We start from the raw sequence: 16,412 nt of genomic DNA, 5'->3' as shown, positions 1-16,412 counted from the left end.
TGAAGGTCAATTTGCGCAATCATAAGACCGGTGTGGAGGCAAACTACCGGCTTGACCTTTGTCAAAGACATCGCTAAAATCGCGGTACTCTTCCGGCAGGGAGGAGATTGAAGAGGTGCACAGGACCTTGGATACCTTCAGGAAGCATGTCTCACTGCACCGGCTCACCAGCTTGACCTTTGTCAAAGACATCGCTAAAATCGCGGTACTCCTCCGGCAGGGAGGAGAGTGAAGAGGTGAACGGGACCTTGGATACCTTCAGGAAGCATGTCTCACTGCACCGGCTCACCGGCTTGACCTTTGTCAAAGACATCGCTAAAATCACGGTACTCCTCCGTCAGGGAGGAGATTGAAGAGGTGCACAGGACCTTGGATACTTTCAGGAAGCATGTCTCACTGCATTGTGGTGACCAGGAGAGAACCTCAGCATGGAGCCAATCAAAAGATGGGTTGTGCCTCTGTAACCAAGGATAACCAATCACCAGCAGAAACCTGGGTGAGGAAATAACTTGGAATTGGATTATCTCATGGTGAAGAGCCCCTATGGCCATGCACAACGGAACCTTCTCATGAGTCACATGGGCAGGCTGTAGAGGTCTCCCATCAAGAGCCTCAATGGCAAGTGGAATGTCACGCAGCTGCAGCGGAATCGAATGCTGCTATACAAAGGCAGAATCAATGAACAGGCCTGCAGCCCCAGAGTCTGTATCTCGATAGACGACTCAGCCCAGGAAAGGGTGACCGAAACCAGGGGCTTATTGTTCTGGATAGCTGGGGATGAAACAACGCCACCTAAGGTCTGTCCATGACAGGGTCTCAAGGTTTGGGCGTTCCTGGGACGGGCAGGACAAGACTTCAAAAAGTGACCTGCCTGGCCACAATAAAGGCACAATCTCTCCCTCCTCCTAAAGGCTCTCTCATCCATAGAGAGACGTGTGAAGCCCAAGTGCATGGGCTCATCTTCTCATCCTCACAGAGACGTGTGAAGCCCAAGTGCATGCGTTCATCTTCACTGACCGACTCAGTATCGGGTGGCATGGGAGGTGAGGGAGGCACGGGTGGGACTGCAAAGCTCATAGGTAAACGTATAGGAGGCTTCCGCAAGCGCTCTTTCAAAGAAGATCTTTCTCCGAGTCTGGAATGAATGAGGATGGCAAACGAGATCAAGCTCTCCAGCTCAGTGGGTATATCTCGGGCTCCTATTGCATCCTTCATGGAATCCGAGAGACCATGAGAAAAAGCAGCAACGAGGGCCTCATTGTTCCAAGCAACCTCTGCTGCCAGAGTACGGATTTCAATGGCGTAGTCGGCAACAGTTCTCGTACTCTATTTGATGGACATGAGGCAATTGGCAGCAGAAGCGGAGCGTGCGGGAACGTCAAATACCCTTTTAAAGGAGGCCACAAAGTCAGGGTACCTCAAGACAACAGGTTTTTGCATCTCCCATAGAGGGTTTGCCCCAGGCCAAGGCGCTCTCTGAAAGGAAAGATATCAGGAAACCTACTTTGTTTCTGTGCATGGGAAACACCTGGGGCAGCATTTCAAAGTAAATCTCAACCTGGTTGAAAAACCCTCTGTATTGAACTGGATCGCCCCTAAATCGCTGGGGAAGCAGAGCGGAACCAGACATGCCTCTTATAGAGGTAATACTCGGGGCGGGTGCCTGCACAGAGACCGGCGCAGCAGCAGGGACGGCCTGCGAATCAGATTGTACTGGAGCAGCCACAGTGACCGTGCGACTCGAGCGTTTGTAACCCCAAGGCAAACTGATCCATGCGGTGATCTTGTATCTTCTGAATTCATGGCCTTCGCCTACTGTCAGAAATTATGAACCCGACTGAGACAAATGTATAATTAAATCACACTTGTTTATTAATAAAAAATAAAAAGGTAAATAGAGTAAGCATAGTCAAAGCATAGCCAGAGTCCAGTAACCAGATCGTGTAATCAGCCAGGCCAGAAGTCAGGGATCCAAGCGGAGCAACAGCAAGCAGGATAAGGAGCCAGAAGGGATGCCAGCAAGCCAGTCTTTAAATAGAACCGCAGGAGATGGTTTCTTGTGATGTGACCAAGGCAAAGGCAGAGATGAAGTGAGCTGGACAGCTTTAAGTAGGCAGGTCAGACTAGCAGGATCAGGAACAGCTGGGTAACTGTGGAGAGAGATGAGAACTGGGAATTAGCCGACAGCTGAGCAGGCAGCCCAGAGAAGGAAGAGCTAAGCCAGCCCTGACAAGCAGTACAGTTAAATCACACTTGTTTAATAATAAAAGTAAATCGAAGAAACATAGTCAAAACATAGCCAAAGTTCAGTAACTGGAACGGATAGTCGGATAAGCCAGAAGGTCAGGAAGCCAGAGATCAAAGTGGAACAGTAAGCAGGATCTGGAGCCAGAAGTAATGTCAGCCAAGCCAGTCTTTAACAGGAATGCTGTGATGTTGACCAAGGCAAAGGCAGAGTTCATATGGGCTGGACGGCTTAAGTAGGCAGGACTGACGAGTAGGATATCATCAACAGGTGAGTCACTCTGGATAGATAGGAGCTGGCAATTAGCCGACAGCTGAGCTGCCAGCTCAGAGAAAGGAACGGCTGAGCCCAGCCCTGACATGCAGTAATTCAGTGTAAAACTTTGCCTCTGTGCAGTAGCTTTCTGTTATAAAGACCAGTCAATGCTGCTCTCGCTCCTTGTGCAGAGTGTTTGGTTTTGTCTACATCCCTTCCTGTCATTTTCTGCATCTAGCCTGTAGTGCAGGGGTCTCCAATCTTTCCAAACTATGGGTCAGTTTGCTGTCCTTCAGACTTTAGAAGGGGGCATACTTTTCCCAGTGAAAGAAGATAACGCTCTGGGGTCAGTGGATGCTCCATCATTGGTATTAGGGAGGAATAGTGCCCCATCATTGGTGTCAGTGGGAAAAAAGTGCCAAATCGTTGGTGTCAGTGTCAGGAATAATGCCCCATCATTGCTGTCAGTGGGAGGAACAGTGCCCCATCATTGGTGTCAGTGTGAAGAATAGTGCCTTATATCAGTGGGAAAAATAGTAGCATTAGTGTCAGTGGTAGTAATAGTGATTCCTATCAGTAGAAGGAATAGTGTTCCATAGTTGGTGTCAGTGGAATAGTGCCCCATCCCTTTTGTCCGTGGGGGGGGGGGAGATAGTGCCCCATTGCTGCTGTCAGTGGGAGGAAGAGTGCCCCATCCTGGGTGACAGTGGGAGGAATAATGCCCCAAGGGCCGGATAAAGGCAAGCAAAGGCCCACAGTTTGGAGACCACTGCTGTTGTGGGCGGAGCTCCTGGGTCCCTCCCATATCTCTGCTCTCTGCACAGGGTATGTACAGCACAATGATGATCTCACTGCTACTTTTACAGCGTAATATCTAGGTTTGCAAAAGCATTTGGTGCACACAGAGTGGAGTTATATCCTTTAAGACTATTGTGGAATATGATTAAATGAAATATTTTGTGCCTGGAATTCAGCTTCATCATAACTGAAGAAATAAGAACACAAAGCAAATATGACACAAGTAAAAATAATGTGTGATTTTATGTGCTTTAAGGTAGATCCTATTTGTTGCATATTTTAACTATCAACTCATACTTTTAAACATAAATAATATGTGGGCCCCTCTTGTCATGCTCTGTCACTTCCACCTCCAGAACTCCTTCAGTTTACAGTACCTTTAATTTGTATTCTTACAGAGCGGGTTCCCCTGATGAAGTTTATTGGATATCGCTGCCTATTCTGTAAAAGAAAGGGCTAGTAGGAGAAAGAACGTGAGGGTGGGATGATGGTGGAAACATGTAGGTACACAAGTGTGCATAAAATACTATTATAATTATCCAGAGAAAGATTAAAAGACAAAGACAGTGAGGTCTTGTCTGGAGAAGAATCATGGGGTCTATTTATAAATGTTTTCTCACAATTTTCACCCTAAATTCACACATTTTTAAAGTCTGATTTAATTGTGTTAATCCCGGGTGAAAGTTGGATGGATCGTGTGTGAAAACATTTATAAACAGACTCCTTGGTGTTAACCATATGGATTTTTAGGAATGCTTTGAAATGTCTTTATGATCCATTTGGCAAAGTAGCACATGGTAGAAAAACTAAGGTTTGGTTGTAGAGGCAATTGATAGAGCCTGGACTCAACGGAAACAAATATTGTCCGCTTGGGCAGGAGGTAGATCTTTTTGCTCTGGTGATTTATATGATAAATTCTCTTTTTGGTAAAGCTGCAAATATTGAAGATCTACTACAGTAAGTAGTTTCACCAAACATCTCAAAGAACTGTTTTAGGACTTGGGGGTGGATATCTAGAATGTCACCCACCCACCATGAGGAGAGTCAAGTTAGCTCCTGTGTAGAGTTTTATTTTCATTCTCATTGTTGCGATCTCTCAATAGGTTTGAAGAATTGTCTGGAAGTGCTTCCGCTCCCTCTATCAGCCTGAGAGCTGATGTGCAAAAGACTACAGGAGGTTGATAGCAGAACAAATCAGGGACTTTATATTAGCTCATACTTGTGCTTGTTTGGCATTGCCCAAATAATTTAATGCCCTGTACACACGGTCGGACATTCCGACCACAAAATCCGTCAGATTTTTTCCGACGGATTTTGTCCGAAACTTGTGTTGCATACACACGGTCGGACAAAGTTGACGGTAACTCCAATCGTTCGGAACAAGGTGACGTTTGTTGCGTACAACGGGTCGACGTAGAGGCTAGTAGTCAATAGCTTTGGTCTCGTAGTTTAATCTGAGCATGCGTGGCACTTTGTCCGTCAGAATTCTCTACAAATGGTCTGAAAAAGTCTGAACGCATTTTGTTGTCAGAAAATTTTAGATCCAGCTCTCAAACTTGTTCTGTCGGTATAAAAGTCCGATAGAGCCCACACACGATCGGATTTTCCGACAACATAATCCGATCTGACCTTTTCCGCTGGAAAGTCCGACCGTGTGTACAGGGCATTAGTCTTGTTGGCAATATATATTTGGTCCATCTTTGGTTTCAGATGTGAACTCTGAGATGGACATAATCAGCTGCGACCAGCAAACCCATACAAATCATATAGAAGCTGACAGGTGGCCGTGCAGGTTACCTGCAATGTTTTAAGATGATGACAGGGTCTCTTTAAAGAATAACTCCAGTCTAATTAAAAGTATTTTAGCATTTTGTAATGACAGAACATTTATAAATAAAACTTAAAGTGGTTGTAAACACCTCAGGCATGAAATAAAAACAAAACATATCTCTCTATAGTGTGTACATGTCTCAACTAAGAGCACTAATGCCCCGTACACACAATCGGAATATCCGGCGGACCAGAGGCCGCCGGACAATCCGCCAGTGTGTGGGCTCCTGCAGACTTTTTTTCCCCAAAAGTCCGGCGGACTTAGAAAGAAGTTTTGACTCAAAATTGTTCGCTGGAGTCGGCAGTCCGGCGGACAATCCGCACATCTGTGTGCTAGTCCGCCGGACTTTTGAAATGAACGGACTTGCCCACAAACGGAGAAAAGTCTGTTCATTTTGAACGTGGCTCCAGGTAGACGGGACTAGCGAAGGAAGTCAATGTCGCCGTCTCCATCGGCAAGATTGACACGTAGCTAGCCCCATCACCTGGTATGGACTTAAAGGGGAAGCCCTACGCCGAAAAAATGGCATGGGGTCCCCTCAAAGTCCATATCAGACCCTTATCTGAGCACGCAGCCTGGCCAGTCAGGAAAGGGGGTGGGGACGATAGAGCGCCCCCCCCTCCTGAGCCGTACCAGGCCGCATGCCCTCAACATGGGGGGTGCTTTGGGGGAGGGGGGGCCCTACGGTCCCCCCACCCCAAAGCACCTTGTCCCCATGTTGATGAGGACAAGGGCCTCTTCCCGACAACCCTGGCCGTTGGTTGTCAGGGTCTGCGGGCGGGGGGCTTATTGGAATGCGGGAGCCCCCTTTAATAAGGTGGCCCCCAGATACTGGCCCCCCACCCTATGTGAATGAGTATGGGGTATAAAATAAAAAAACACAACACAAGTTTTTAAATTAATTTATTGGACAGCTCCAGCGGTCTTCTCTTCTTCCGTCTTGGGGGGGGTCTTCTCGCCGGACTCCGCTATCTTCTGCTAGCTCTTTTACTAGCGGAGGAGCCCGGCTTTCTTCTTCGTCGTTGCCGCTGTCCGGGGGTCTTCTTTCGACTTCGGGGTCTTGTCCCGCTCTTCAGGGGTCTTGTCTTGGGTTCTTCTGCCGAGCCGCCGCTATTTACCGCTCTTTTACTAGCCCATTGTTTCCAGAGAGACGTTGTCGCCCAGGACGAAGAAGCTGCCCTTGATGAGTGGGTTCTAACCGCCGGAGGATCCAACCCTCTAGCCCTATACGCCCTTGAACCAGCTTAAAAATGCAGGAAGCAATCGCTCTTGAGGCTGTTTCCTTCCTTCTGCTCTCATCTCAAGGGGGTATGAACAAAATGCTTGATGCAGCAGAGGGTGCTGTAGGCTGTAGGCAACATCTTAGGACTCTGGAAATGTCCAAACTTTGCACAGATCCTGATCGTGGAACTGGAAGGGTAAGTAGGACCCAAGCTTCCAAGAGACCTACCTTCTTGTCTCTCTTACTGTGAATTTACTGTAAATCCACTTGCTTATATTGCTAGGCCATGCGTGTCAACTTTTCCTGGTAGCCGGACGATATCAAGGAGACAATGAGCACCATTCAGGAAAGATGATTTTCTTACAGGTGTATGAGAATTTAATCTATGGGTTTTTACCATTTAGTCCCTCTGGTTTGGCCGCCATCAAGCATTGGCTTAAATTGGGACACTTCTCCCTTAGCAGGCAAAGCCCCGAATGTATCCTGATGACCCATAAAGGGTATTTATGTAACATGCAGGAAACACCCTCTTGGGCCGCATCTCCATTGGCGTGACTCGAAAGCCTCATCAAAAGAAGTGTAGGCACCTTTTCTAAGTCGCTGAATTTCAAAGACACATAGATGGGAACGTGTAACATCAAGATCAATGGGCTGTGACCAAAAGAGTAGCCCGGGAAGGTACCTTGGGGACAAAATCTTGCACTGTCTGCGATACCACTCTTAACCAGAAAAGGATATGTGTACATCTTCTGCCTCTAAAGGCTTGTACTTCCAAAGTCTTCCTTTCAGAAGTTACCGCAACTGAAACGTAGTCTTGTGCACCAGGTTCCATTGATGGGAGAATTCTGTTGCGGCGCAAGGCTGAGCCATCCAACAGCCCAAGACAAAGGGCAGATCCCAAGAAGGAAAATAAATCTTCACAGAAAGTCGAATTTTCTTAACTACTTCAAAGAATTTGGATGAAAGGCAAGACTTCTCCCCCATCTCTCTTGCGTCGCTATAGAAATAGCTGCTACCTGAGCCTCCAGAGAACTTGGTCTGAGATGAGGATATGGCCTGGATGTACAAAAAATTACGAGAAGTGAGGAAGAAGGGACCATGAGATCTGAACACCTGTAAGTTGCAAACAATTTGAATCCATTCCCGACTTTTGTGTACCCAGAATTCGTGGACAGTTTTCTGGCCTCCACAAGTGTTGACATTACTTTGGGCTTTGAAAATTTCTCCCTCTTAGTATCCAACCATGCTGGCTCAATTTGTGAGGTGCTGAGTGAACAAACCTCTCGAGGGAGAAGATGGATGTAGAATCAGAATCTTGACGAGGCGACAGGCCCCGAGATACAATGGCTGGAGGGAACCGTGGCCTCCTTGGCCTGAAGGGGAGTATTGCCACCACTTTGACCGACTCCTGCCACAATTTGAGGAAATAACCTCGAGAATATAGGTTTGGAGAAAAGCCAAAGGCTGATCTGCACCGCCAAGGACTCGAGAGGGTATCTCCCGTATTCACTTGAGGGTGAGGCAGGCGAAAAAGTAAATTTGGTAACTTGGTCTCCATCGATGAGGCAAAGAGAACAACTTCCGGAGGACCCTGGAGGATCATGACCCAGCTGAATATAGAGGGGAAAAGAGACGGCTCGCTGCTGCCTTTGCCGATTCCAGGACAGATGAACTGCCTCCTCGTATTGCTGATCTAGAAGGTAAACGGCCCCTAATACCAGCAGGTTCCCCCACTAAACTCAATAAAGGGAATTAGTGAGTACCCTGTTATTGGATATATGGCACTGTTGCCCTGTCATTCAAGCAAAAAAAGGACCAGCCTCTGTTGTAGACGAATCCACTAGGGCTACATAGGCCACCCAAAATCCTCCGGGTGTCCGAGGCTATTCTCGTAGTTGGAAAATCCCATCTTCCTATTATCGTCTCTTCCACTGTCACAAGGAGCCTCCTTGCAAACAAAACGTTCAGGAGCCAATAAGCCCAAGGCAGCATCGGGATACAGAATGACATGGTCCCGAATCAACTTAAACAGCCTGACGTCAAGAGGTGAGAGAGCGAGCTGACGCAACAAATCTTCAGAAAAATAGTTGCTCCCCTCTGGGTGGGCAGCCACACTGTTCTGGAAGAGGCTATGAGCAGAACATTTAAATAAATGAATGAGTGGGATGGGATGAGAAGACTCTCTTTTCCCCATTTACTAGCCACCCAAATTCTGGAAGGGAGGAGAGCAGGACTTCTCTTGTGAAGCAGAGGCTGCTGCAGGTTGAGGAAGCAATAAGATGCCAACCAAGACCATACCTCTCCCCCTGAGAGGTGCTAGGCCTGAGAACCCTATACAGGGGTCTGCATCTTTGTACCCTGGATTAGATTATCATCCTTTTTTTGGCATGTCCAAACTAAAGTGTTTATGGAGTACTACAAGCATTGAAAATAGGATCAAGGTTGAAGAGAGACCTAGAATTGGCCCTTCTTCAAGGAGAACACGATAGGCTCAGTAGGCCTAATGGCACCCGAAGAAGACAATCAGTGTTCAGCGAAGACTTGAAGGCCCCCACTGGCAGATGCAGAGGTTGAAGAGGAGACACTGGTACTGGAGATGTAGGAGACCAACCATCACCCTTGGAAAAAAGCATCTTGAGGCTCTACTGGGATCATGCAAAACTCACGGCTGCACTTGGTATATTTAAGTGAATGAAGAGAAATAGAGGATTCAAATCCACTCCTGGACTTCATTCCCCATTCTTTTGGGGAAAACAACCAGAAGCGTTAAATAGAGCCCTTTGAGTCTCCTGCCCTTGCAGGGAGACAGGAACTTTGCCCAGGAAACCAAGGGGATGGACTGAGAAGTCCAGAAATGCCCAAAATGGATGGTGGATACCATTCATGAATCTGAACCAGACTCCAGAAATTGACTCAACCTGGCCCTGACCGGAAATGCTTGAGGTAGCCCTGCATCAAAACGGTTTTGCCCCATTCTGGGGATTGGGGAGATTCCATTGCTTACTAGATTTCAAAACAGTGGCTTGAGTGTTTCTCAAAATCTTTTTAGGACATCTGTTCTGCCAGAACCGTGAGACATTCCTGTTCCTGGAGAAATTAATTTTGGAGGAAAAACTCGAACATCTGCCCTCCCCCGTCTTGAAGAAAACTCTGACTTCCCTCGAGTCACCTGAGAGCATGCCTTCTAAATTAAGACCTTCTCATGACAGGGACCTTTGCGTTTAGAGGATGCATAAACAGCCCAAGGCTTCAGCCATAGGCCCTTGAGCTCCCCCAGTGTCTCTATGATACCCTCCTTTGGTACAACTTGCCGAATGGGCACCTAAGTGTCCTCAGTCCAGATCCCTATGGTGTTTGCGACTGACATAAATGCCACCTAGTCCCCGATGACTTTCTTGATTAAACATGTCACTTGGGCATCAGTGACATGGCTTTGAGACAGTCCTTGCAGACCAGCATATCTGTTATAGGGAAGTCCCGCAAGCTCAACACCTCTCAGACCTTTACCATCTGGGAGAATTTGATGAACGGTGTGGACCTTTCACCAGAATCAGTCTGTGTTTGGAGCTTGGCTGGGAATGACAGCTGCAGCGACCAGAAGTCTTGTTAGACTTGTATTGGCGCATAGGGCTGAAACAAACATAACAGCGTAAGGCACTCTTTTAATTCCCCCCCCCCCAAAAAAAATCCCCCAAATTTTTTTTTTCTTTCAGGAACATGAGAATATGTATGTCCTTCCCTAAGAAAGTGAGGGTCTTAATCAAAAGGTGGCTGACTCATTACCGTGGGGTAGGCAGCGGCAAAAAGTGGAAACGGACTACAAGAGAGAAAATAACAGAAAAGGAAAGGTAAGAAAAAATCCTTCCCCTTTGAAACATACACAAATCTAAAGCTTCAGAAAACTATAATAATAAACCTTATACTGCTTTCTCTCCCCCCCCCCCCCCCCCCGTTTAAAAAAAAAACATTTTTACAACAAAGAAGCTACTCACTAGAAAGAACTTCTCTTTTTTTTATGGAACCAGGAGCACTAAGAGAAAGGCCCTGCTAGATCGAATGCAGAGTGCTCCACTAACTTCCCTCCATTCTAAAGTAGGACAAGGGGAGGAGGGAAAGGCACAGATCCCACCTACGCCCCCACTCCCTTCAATATTTGCAGTGAGGGAAAAATGGTAAGGTCTTTCCCTCAAGCAAAATGGCGCCCGGGGAGTCAGGGTCCTGTGCATGCGCCGTAAGGCAGACTGCGCCGATCCAGGCCCGCCCATGATTTCCAGAAACACTGCGACCAGACAAAGGGAGAAGTCGGCGGCGTGCTTGCTCGTGCTCATGCGCTTGCTACCGCATGAGGGACACCAGTCACGCTAGTCTGTCTCAACTTTGCCTTTCACAGGCTAAAGTCTTATGTTCCAGCTGGGACTCACATCCAGCTGAATGTTAAACGGCTGAAACTGGGGAACCTATCCAATTTTTAAGAGCCCCCTCCTAATAATGGTCTTAATACACAGCCTCCAGTATGAGATGAGATGGTGTCACACACTGGACCCTAAAGAAAGCCATGCAGGATAGAGAAAAAAAGACCAAAAAAAAGGAGTTTTGTTTTTTAGGAACCTATAAAAGCAAAATATGGCAGCAGTAAATTTAAGAAAGGAGAAGAAAGTTGCCTTACCTGCCCCACAGCATAGTACTAACCAAAACCAATAAGCAGAACTAATGTTTCAGGACAGGAGACAGCTGCCACCCCAAAAGACCTTCAGAAGGGGCTCCCCACCTTAACAGCTCTTTTAGCAGCCTATCATATAAATGTACTCACCGAGGCCAAGATGCTGAGAGCGGTCGCTATTGCGACTCGGCGCAGACCACCCCTGAAGGTGGCACAGAGGGTGGTTGCACCAAGAGGCACAAGCTACCAGTAGGACAGTCACTTGATAGTAGATCAGCAGGTAGCTTGAGCAGAGCTGAAAGGTGATGCCCCGTGGGAAGGTCCAGAAGCAATGGTAGAAAGTCCGTAAGGCAAAGGCAGAATCCAGGAGGCAGGCCAGGGGTCAAACACAGTCCAGATCAGAAGACAACAAGTACCAGGAACGCTGAGACAGAAGGGTAATCCAAAGACAAGCCAGGGGTCGATCACAGGAGATAGCAGGTAAGTCCAGATGCAGGCTGAGGGTCAAACACGTTCAGAAAGCGGGAGTCCAAGGTCAAGCCAGAGGTCGGATCAGGAGAAGATCAGGTCGATGAGGCAATCCGGGTCACAACGGGTAATACAGATCACAAGAGCAGACGTGGGAATCACAGGAAGCTGAAGACGAACCAGCAGTGTGTTTGGATGATCTCACTTCCTTTATAGGTCAGCGAGGGGTCACACCCTCTGTGCGTGTGCTCGTGCGCTTTAGCGCATTCCTATTGCGCACAAATGTGCGCCAGAGTGCCTTACCAGTGTGCATCTTATGACAGTGCCCCCCCCCCCCCGAGGGGCGGCCTCCGGGCATCCAAGCTAGCCATCAATTCCGGATGTTGCTGATGGAATGTCTTCATTAATCTGGAAGCATGAAGATTCTTGGATGGTTCCCAGGAGTTATCTTCTGAAGGATACCCCTTCCATTTTACCAGGTATTGTATTTGCCTGCCGACTTTCCTGCATCCTAGTAAAGCTTCCACTTGGAACTCATCTTCTCCATCGATCTTGATGGGTGGAGGAGGAGGCACTTCTCTTCCAGGAAAAGGACTAGGGACCAATGGCTTCAAAAGGGAGGCATGGAAAACAGGGTATATCCTGTACGATCCAGGGAGAGCTAGTTCAAAGGCTACAGGATTTATTAATCTCTTGATTTTGAATGGTCCTATAAATCTGGGACCCAGCTTGCGTGTGGGACAAGGAAGTTTAAGATTAGCAGCAGATAGCCAGACTTTCTCGCCAATTTTAAAGGTAGGGTTCTCCTTCCATCCCCTATCATGGTATTTCTTGTAATCGTCCTGGGCCTTCTGTATGGTCTCCTGGATCCTTTGGAAATTAGATTGGATGGAGGTTATCCAATCTTGGACCGCAGGAACAGTAGATTCTGGGATGGAGTTGGGGAGGAAAGAAGGGTGAAACCCACAGTTGATCCAAAGGGGAGTCTGGTTGGTAGTTGTATGTATTGAATTGTTGTAGGTGAATTCTGCATATGGCAACAGGGCAGACCAATCATTTTGAGATCCTGAACAGAAGCAGCGAAGATACTGCTTAAGGGTTTGGTTTGTCCGTTCAGTTTGCCCGTTACTTTGGGGATGATATGCCGATGACAAACAGATCTTGATTTCCAGTCTCTTGCAGAGTTCTCTCCAGAATCTAGAGAACTGAACTGAACTGAGGACCTTTATCTGAAGTGATACTGCTGGGAACCCCATGGAGCCTGACAACCTCCTTAATAAAGAGATTGGCAGTTTCCATAGCAGAGGGGGTACAGACCATAGGTAGGAAATGGGCCATCTTTGAAAGACGGTCGACTACTACCAGGATTGTGGTGAATCCTTCCGAGGGCGGTAGCTACACAATAAAATCCATTGACACATCTGTCCAAGACCGGTCAGCAATGGGCAAGGGCCTGAACAGGCCCCAGGGCTTGGCCTTGGGACCCTTGTTACGCTGGCACAGTACACAAGAGGCTATGTAAGTCTGGCAGTCCTGTCTCCAACCTGGCCACCAGAAAGAACGAGAGATCAGTTCCGCTGTTTTCTGTATCCCAAAGTGGCCGGCCAATTTGTGATCATGACAAGTCCTTAGAACTTGAGTCCTAATCTCAAGGGGAACGAAGACCTTGTTTTGGGCCCAAAACAGATTGTCACGTTTTTCCAAGGTAGATAGGACTGGGTCATTGCAATGGACTGAAGCCGTTTTGATGGCCGTAATTAAGTAGGCTGTATAAGTAGAAGGAAGTTTTGAGGCGACAAGATCGTACTAGGCTCTGTTACCTGGGAGGACTCAGGGAACATGCGCGAGAGCGCATCCGCTTTGTTGTTCTTGGATACGGGCCGGTACGAGATATGGAACTGAAATCTTAAAAAGAATAGCGCCCAACGGGCTTGACGGGGTCTTAAGCGCTTGGCAGTCCGCAGTTATTCAAGATTCTTGTTATCTGTGAATATTGTGATGGGATGAGTGGCTCCTTCTAATAGGTATCTCCACTCCTCCAGAGCGAACTTGATGGCCAATAGTTCTCGGTCACCTACGTCATAATTCCTCTCCGGTGGGCTCAGCTTCCGAGATGCGAAAGCCACTGGGTGTAACAAAGCTTTAGGCCCTTGTCATTGTGAGAGGATGGCTCCTGTGGCTGTCTCGGAGGCATCTACTTCCAGTACAAAGGGTAGTACTGGATCGGGATGCCGTAAAATAGGAGCTGAGGTGAACAAAGTCTTTAGTTTGGTAAAGGCTTCTTGGGCTTCTTGAGACCACTGAAATCGGGTGTCTTGGTGGGTTAGGTGAGTAATGGGGGTGACTATTGAAGAGAACCCGGCGATGAATCTGCGATAGAAATTAGCGAAGCCTATAAATCTTTGCATGGCTTGGAGCAGGCCATTCCAAGATTGCCTTGATCTTTTGGGGGTCCATGGAGATGCCTTCGGTAGAAATGACAAATCCTAAGAACTGAACGGTAGTTATTTCAAATTCACATTTCTCTGCCTTAAGGTACAGCCAATGTTGTCGGAGGATGGTGAGGACTTTCCGCACGTGGACCCTGTGGAGTTCAATAGAAGCAGATAAAATAAGGATATCATCCAAATATACCACTATAAAATCATCAAGATAGTTTCTGAAGATATCATTTACTAAATGCTGAAATGTGGCCGGGGCATTGCACAGGCTAAATGGCATAACAACATATTCATAGTGGCCAAATCTCGATCTGAAGGCTGTCTTCCATTAAACCCCAAGCATGGATACTAATGAGATTGTAGGCCCCCCCGCAAGTCCAATATGGAAAATATTTTGGCAGATCGGAAGCGCTGGAATAACTCAGGCATGAGTGGAAGTGGATAGTGGTTTCTGATTGTGACTTTATTAAGTTCCCTGTAGTCAACACATGGCCTAAGGGACCTTTTTTCCCACTATGAAAACGCTGGCGAAGAAGATGGGCGAATGAACCCCTTTTCAAGATTTTTGGCCAATGTAGGCTTTGAGAGCCTTTAGTTCAGTCTCTGATAAGGGGAATATTCGTCCAAAAGGCATCTCAGAGCCGGGGAGCAGTTCAATGGGGCAGTCATATGGTCGGTGTGGTGGTAGACGGTCAGTTTTCTTTTTATCGAAGACGTCCTTAAACTCGGAATAGGCCTGAGGAATGTGCTGAAGGTGATTAGTGGCGGGGGCCATGGTCATACAAGGAGCTGGAACGGAATCAAAACAGTGCTGCATACAATAGGTGGATGTAAAGGACACTTCCTTCTTGTTCCAACTGATCTGGGGATCGTGAGCCTGCAACCAGGGAAGACCCAGGATGATAGGGAACATGGGAGATGATATTAGATGAAAGCGTAGGAGTTCTCTATGACCGGAGTCTGTAATAGTAAGTAGGGGTAGTGTCTCCTGTGTTACTGGACCTGAGTGTGGCAGAGATCCATCTGCTAAATGGACTAGAAGGTGTGTTCCTTTATTCTGACATGGAATGAGTAGTTGCTGTGCAAGGGAGATGTCCAAAAAGTAACTACAAGCCCCCAAGTCAATCACGGCTGGGAGTGGGATCTTCTCTTCCACCAGCTGTAGGGAAACAGAGAGAGTCACACAAGTTTGAGCAGGACCATTATTCCGGTAGTTCATTATACACCGTGGGGGCAACATACAGGGTCTCACGGGGCAGCTGCGAATGAAATGTCCAAGCCCCCCACAGTATAAGCATAGATTGGCTTGGAGTCTCCATTGTCACTCTTCTGGGGTGAGACGAGGACAGACCAAACCCAGCTGCATGGGCTCCCCCTCTGAAGCCGAGGGACCTGAAGGAACTGGGATGGGCGGATACGGGACAGTGGCCTTAGGAAGCATCCAACTAGGCCGAGGGGCCTGGAGGCATTCGGAGTGCCGCTCACGCATCCGCCTGTCCAGTTTTGTGGCCAGCTGGATTAATTCCTCCAGGGAGGCAGGAGTCTCTACTCAGGCCAACTTGTCCTTTAGGTTCTCAGAAAGCCCTAACCGGTATTGATAGCGCAAGGCCACCTCGTTCCAGCCGGTGTCAGCTGACCACTTGCGAAACTCAACAGTGTAATCCTCCACCGGTCTCCTCCCCTGTCAGAGGGCATGCAGGGTAGCCTCAGCCGTGGAAGTACGCTGAGCGTCATCATATAATTATCCCATGGCCTCAAAGAAGGTGTTCATGGAGTTTAACAAGTGACTTCTCTGTTCCATAAGGCTATGAGCCCAGGCCTGGGGTTCCTTAGCCAAAAGAGAAATAATAAACCCAACCTTGACGATCTCCGAAGAAAAGGTCCTGGGTTGCAAGGCCAAGTACAAGGAACATGCATTTTTAAAGGCTCTGAATTTCTTTCGGTCGCCAGAAAATCACTCAGGCGTGGGTACTCCTGGTTCGGGTACCACAATCATCATAGTGGGTGGAGGCTGGACTTGAGGTGTGGAGGCACCACTGGCGGAGGCTTGCATAGGATTTGTGGGTGCCGGAGCTGTGGCCAGTTGCTGAAGCCTGCTGTCGATCTGTGCATAGCCATCCTGTAGTTTCTGTACTGCTTCTGTGAGTGCCGAGACTTGCTGGCACAGGACTTCCAATGGAGAACCCGCTCTGTTGGCCTCTATCATGGCTGGATCGTACTATCATATAAATGTAGTCACCAAGGCCAAGATGCCGAGAGTGGTCGCTGTTGCGACTTGGCGAAGACCACCCCTGATGGTGGCACAGAGGGTGGTTGCACCAAGAGGCACAAGCTACCAGTAGGACAGTCACTTGCTAGTAGATCAGCAGGTAGCTTGAGCAGAGCTAAAAGGTGATGCCCCGTTGGAAGGTCCAGAAGCAATGGTAGAAAGTCCATAAGGCAAAGGCAGAATCCAGGAGGCAGACCAGGGGTCTGCCATGGAGACACCAGGA

The 16,412-nt window shown here is 47.9% G+C and overlaps 1 protein-coding gene across 1 annotated transcript in view; it reads left to right on the top strand.

Annotated features, from left to right (window-relative positions):
• The window catches only part of BAZ2A (bromodomain adjacent to zinc finger domain 2A), a 161,371-nt gene that overhangs the window by 29,678 nt on the left and 115,281 nt on the right, over positions 1-16,412 (top strand). The gene's annotated exons all lie outside the window — the stretch shown is intronic.

Source organism: Lithobates pipiens, unplaced genomic scaffold (assembly GCF_037356315.1).
Source record: "Lithobates pipiens isolate NorthernLeopardFrog02 unplaced genomic scaffold, aLitPip1_a1.2 Scaffold_16, whole genome shotgun sequence".
NCBI lineage: Eukaryota > Metazoa > Chordata > Amphibia > Anura > Ranidae > Lithobates > Lithobates pipiens.
Note: the sequence above shows the minus strand (reverse complement) of the source record. Positions and strands in the feature narration are given on the sequence as shown.